This window comes from Clupea harengus, chromosome 14 (assembly GCF_900700415.2).
Source record: "Clupea harengus chromosome 14, Ch_v2.0.2, whole genome shotgun sequence".
Taxonomy (NCBI): Eukaryota; Metazoa; Chordata; class Actinopteri; order Clupeiformes; family Clupeidae; genus Clupea; species Clupea harengus.
In genome coordinates this window covers 3,935,262-3,940,994 of record NC_045165.1, presented here as the reverse complement: position 1 = coordinate 3,940,994, position 5,733 = coordinate 3,935,262, and the positions used below count along the sequence as shown (strand labels likewise).

Here is a 5,733-nt window from a genome sequence, read left to right as displayed (position 1 = left end):
ACACGTGTGCTCGTAAAATATTTTAGTCTCTGTCCTCTCCTTAGTCCATATGCTCAACATCAGTCATGTGAAGTGATGTTTTGTTGATGTAGGCTACTCTATGGCTTGTCTGAAGAACTCCATTACTGCAGAAGTGTGTGTTTATGCAGCCCGTGCTGTTCAAATGCAAAGCCAATGAACGCAGCCTAATGGGTTATTGTATTTCGTTTGTGAATGTTTGTGTCTCGTGGAATCATTATGGAGGACCGTTATGCTACACACAGGAAACTGATGTGTTTGGGTTAAAAAAAAAAAAAGAGTTTGTGTCATTTATGGGACTTTACTTAGCCATGCACTCAGTGATGCTAGAGTGTTCTCGTGGAAAGATTACTTTAAGACTGAGTTAGTGCCAATCTTAGTGGCTATTTTCTCATTGACCCACATCAGGACAAGTCTAAGAGCCTCGGTGTGCATCAGCAGCCTCTCTTACTCCACTGGGATATCTGGTGTCAGGTGTGTATCAGTTATCCGTCACCCGACACCCAACAAAGGCACCGTTATAACCCAGGTCATGTGACCAGCAGGTTCTACAGGACCGTCTCCAGAGCCGCACTGGTCTGCAGTTGAACGTACCCAGTCGTGCAGCATGTCGTACATCGCCAAGACGTTCTATGACCTGCGTGCCACCACCTTGGAGGGGGACTCCATAGACTTCAACGTCTACAGGGGGCGGGTGGTGCTCATCGAGAATGTGGCCTCCCTCTGAGGGACCACAACCCGGGACTTCACCCAGCTCAACCAGCTCCAGAGCCGGTATCCACATCGGCTGGTGGTCCTGGGCTTCCCCTGCAACCAGTTTGGCTACCAGGTCAGTCTATCTGGCTGTAAGGACACAGCTACAACCATTTGTATAGCCAATAGCCATTTGGAAAAAAAAAATACATTTGCCAAACTTACTTTTGTATGTATGGTTTATATTTTTGAAGAGTATGAAAACGTCATGTTTGTGTTATTCTTATATCTTAAATATCAATTTAGTCAAACATAGAATTCAGCTTTCTTCATAATTTGATTCAAACCTGCAAGTGGAGACAGCTGTGACATGTGCCCTTGGTCTCCACAGGAGAACTGTGTCAACAGCGAGATCATGAACTCCCTCAAACATGTGCGACCAGGGGAGGGCTTCCAACCCATCTTCACCATTTTCGAGAAGTGCGACGTGAACGGAGCAAACACACACCCAGTTTTCGCCTACTTAAAGGACAAACTGCCATACCCTGACGACGACCGAGTCTCGCTCATTCAGGACCCCAGGTTCCTGGTGTGGAGTCCGATCAGTCGTAGCGATATCTCCTGGAACTTTGAGAAGTTTCTCATCGCGCCGGAGGGGGAGCCGTTCAAACGATACAGCAAAAAGTTCCCGACCATTGACATCGAGCCCGACATACAAAGGCTGTTAAGACTGACCAAGAACTAGGAAAAGTATTTTACGTTCACATAACTCTTCTGTACCCATGGAAACACACGTCCGAGCACTGTGGAAGGCTCCATCTTTCTCGAAGTTTATTAATGAAGGTGATATTCTAAATTAAAAGCGGGTGTTACCTGAGGTCTTGTAAACATTTAATAAATATGGAAATGCCTTTCATGGGTTAATGTAACAAAACAAAACGACTTAATAAAATGTAAAACATTTGGTGTGTGAAACTGTGTAAATATGTTTTGCTACTCAGCCGATTTAGTCAGGTGAACACACTGTAAATTCCCCAAACTTCCATGAGGTGGCGCTACTGGTGAATATTTGGGCACTTTTCGTCCTCATCTGCAGAGCATCAGAAAGGTCAGAATGAGAAAGACAACCAGTACATTACTGCATTGTAAAACCACGGATACAGTTTATTTAATAACTTAACACTGATTCCCATGCAGTTGATGGCCAGGGGGTAGGCTGCTCATTATAAATTCACATTATTAGGCAGGGCCACCAAGCCAGAATAAACAGAATAGACAGTGATGTAATCTGCGCAACAGTGATTTTGTTAACAGTTAACTGAATAACGCTCCCCTTAAATAAGCTTGTTGCTTCAGCCTGGCTTCACTGCTCACTGGTGTTCAGCCTCAGTTTGACATGAGTGCGCTAGCACACACTCTCCCTCCGTACACTCAACTCTCGATCACCCTGGCTCACCAAATCGAATCATTCTGCATGAAAGCCTCTTGGTTGCGTGCCACAGGGCGAGAGAGGGGGTCCCAATCATCTCCTCCCCATCTGCCCGCCCCTGTGGTATTTAGGAATGGCACAGAGGAGCGGTAGAGGGTGAGATTCAAAGACACACATGCCACAAGCCATGGCCTCTAATCTACTTTTCTTTTACTTAATCTTTCCTTGACTTTCCCTTATCTGATTGAGCCTTCTGTCTCCCTGGCAAACTCTAAATCCAGATTTCTTCACATCAAACAAATATTTAGCACGGTGGAGCCGAGATTCTGCTGCGACAGCAGGCTACGTTAAGTTGTTTTGTTTTCCATAGGCTGTGTAAAACTACAACAGAGTGTGTATTTAGCCTACACCTTTTCTGACTGCATTCAATGGACACATTTTGAACCCATGATATTTTTAGAGTTACAAACAAAAGGGTTGTTCACTGCTCAACTGCTCATAAGCACATCCTTGAATCCTTGTCTCCCCTAATTTCTCCCTTTGGTCTTCAGCCTGCAACAACATTCAGGTGCTTCCCTCAGGTGCTTTGCTTCCCATTTAGCAAATATTCAATAAGGCCAGCCAGAAAAAACACAATCTGGTAACAGTGTTCAAAGATCTCCCTGGACCTGTGCACGTAACAGTGAAGTCCAAGTGTATTAGATAGGTGTGGCGGATGCTGGCACACTCTAACAAAAGGGCAACACTAACTAGTATCCTAGTGGATTTGTGGTTTCCACGGCAACGTTTTTCACGCGCCGATCCGTGTGCACCCTTCTCGCGAGATTCCAGCAGGGGGAGGATACAGAGGATTGAAGTGATCTCATCGTTTCAGCAACTGCATAGCGCAGCGAACCAAAGCCGTAACTTTGTACGAAACTTCTAAGTTGCATCTCAGAGGAAGATAACCGGATAAACGCAACTTTGCAGAGACGCAAAACACCGCTTTTGAAGAGGAAGAATTGTGTTCAGACTGCTCGCAATTTTACTGCCACAGATTCCTCCCCAGAAACGAAAGAGGAGAAAATGCTGCTTAGTATTTTGATCATGACGTCCAGCGGTTGAGGAGGGAAAGAAAGGTGAGTCGAGAGTAACTTACGCGTAGCCTATGCAATTCAAAAACGCCAAAACGCGGCTTGATGTTTCCTGCCACATTATAAGACGGAATGTGATCGGCCTGGTGATTTGTTCATTCATTCCATCAATATGTGATGTATTTTGCCAGTCCTTTGTGTTGGTGATTAGTAGCTTACAATGCGCAATCAGAGGATAGCCTATGTTCCCCCAAAAATCGCAGGGAATAGGCAGGATACGGAAAGGTTGGTTCAAATGGAGGGCGGAGGGTAGCCTTCATTCAAAAAGGTTTCTGATTTTTCACCCATTCAAGGTAGCTGGGGAGCTTACTGTTTCACGCTTATGAAATTAACGTTAGTCACCTGTCTTATGCAGGTGGCTATACATCTTTGTCTAATAGCACGACACGGGTACGTTATATATACACGCCTGTTGTAATATGGTGATCTATAAATATTCCATCTACCAGTTGAATTATTGTGGGGGTATATGGATTAGGTGTAAACTTGGATCATTGACATGACAGCTGACGTTCAGCGGGAGGATACTGAACGTAGGCATATGGGACGCGGGGCAATAATGCAAAACAAATGTATGCAAATGCCAAAACCTGTAAGAGCGCCCAAGGACACCCAATCTTACAGGAACCGGTGATTTGAGTTTTTCATGCCCTGACGAGGGATGCTCCTATTACGTAATAACTCGCAGATGTACATTGAGGCAGTGCCTGTGTCTGTGGGCATTATTATTAAGAGGTGGTGCAGTCGATAAAACCAGTCAGGTGAGCCCACCGCACGGCGAGCCATTCAAACTTAAAGGCATATTTTTCCAACAAGAGTGTTGAGCTGTGCTGTAGGATTTGTGAATTGCTGACAAGACAATTGGGTCTGAGTCATTGAAACTGCCACCAGGGAATCTGTGAAAAGGTGATGTGGACAGTCACCTGCGAAGGGTTGTAGCTATAAAGCAGTGACATGTAGGCAGTGTGTCTGTTTTCACAAGCCTTCCTCTCCTAGCCATTACCCGACACCTACACAGACTTTTATGGCAGAGGAAGCCCCACTTCTCCTTAAATTCTAAAATTGTGAATGTGAACCAGAAATGTGCATCGGAGCTACTGAAGACTGAGCTATCTGCCCTGAGTGAGCTATCTGCCCTGGGTGAGGTATCTGCCCTGGGTGAGGTATCTGCCCTGGGTGAGCTATCTGCCCTGAGTGAGGTATCTGCCCTGGGTGAGCTATCTGCCCTGGGTGAGGTATCTGCCCTGGGTGAGGTATCTGCCCTGGGTGAGGTATCTGCCCTGGGTAAGGTATCTGCCCTGGGTGAGGTATCTGCCCTGGGTGAGCTATCTGCCCTGGGTGAGCTATCTGCCCTGAGTGAGGTATCTGCCCTGGGCGAGCTAAAGTGCCGCTCTCAGAGAGGGGGGACGGCGGGGGGGTGCAGCTGGAGATTAGGAGCATGACTTGCAGTTGGCCGTGGCCGCCTCTGCGTGAGCGACAGTGATGCGCTGGCGTCCGCAGCCACGGGGATCCCTGTGTGGAATACTGATCGAGGCGCGGTGGGGGGAGGGGAGGGGAGGGGAGGGGAGGGGGGAGTTCAACCTCAGTTTAGGAGCGCCGCCAGCAAGACATGATCTGATTCTGCACAGCGATCGTATACCTCTCTCTCTTTCCCTGCCTCTCTATCCACCTCTCTCTCTCTTTCCCTGCCTCTCTATCCACCTCTCTCTCTCTTTCCCTGCCTCTCTATCCACCTCTCTTCTCTTCGTCTCTCTGCCCCTCTCTTTCCATCCCTCTCCCGCCTCTCCCCTTTTCGGTCTCTCACTCACTCTCCCTCCCCTTTCCCTGTGCCCCCCCCCCCCCCCCCCCCCCCCACACTCCCCCTCTCTCATTTGCCCTCAGTATTACCCTCTCCCTGTGCCCCCCCCCACACTATTACCCTCTCCCTGTGCCCCCCCCCACTCCCCCCCTCTCATTTGCCCTCAGTATTACCCTCTCCATGTGCCCCCCCCCCCACACTATTACCCTCTCCCTGTGCCCCCCCCCACTCCCCCCCTCTCATTTGCCCTCAGTATTACCCTCTCCATGTGCCCCCCCCCCCACACACACACACACACTATTACCCTCTCCCTGTGCCCCCCCCCCCCCCACACACACACACACACTATTACCCTCTCCCTGTGCCCCCCCCCCCCCCACACACACACACACACTATTACCCTCTCCCTGTGCCCCCCCCATCGTGTTACCCATGGCCACTGTGGAGAGGCGGGGCACTAGACTCCTCCTGCCCCCTCGTAGGCCTAACTCTGTTTCCTCTGCGCTAGCTATTGGAGCTCTGTGCCCTGAATGTGTAGGTGAGCCTATATACATAATGTATAGGATGGATGGAGATGATCAGGGCTAATCTGTCTGATATGAACCCACAGATGATGGCTGTGGTTACCAGGGGAGCTGCGCTAGGAAACATCAGCGTAATAT

The 5,733-nt window shown here is 48.7% G+C and overlaps 1 pseudogene; it reads left to right on the top strand.

The window, feature by feature from the left end:
- The first annotated feature begins 526 nt into the window (after positions 1–526).
- On the top strand, positions 527–1,709 carry LOC122133493 (annotated as a pseudogene).
- The last annotated feature ends 4,024 nt before the right edge of the window (positions 1,710–5,733 follow it).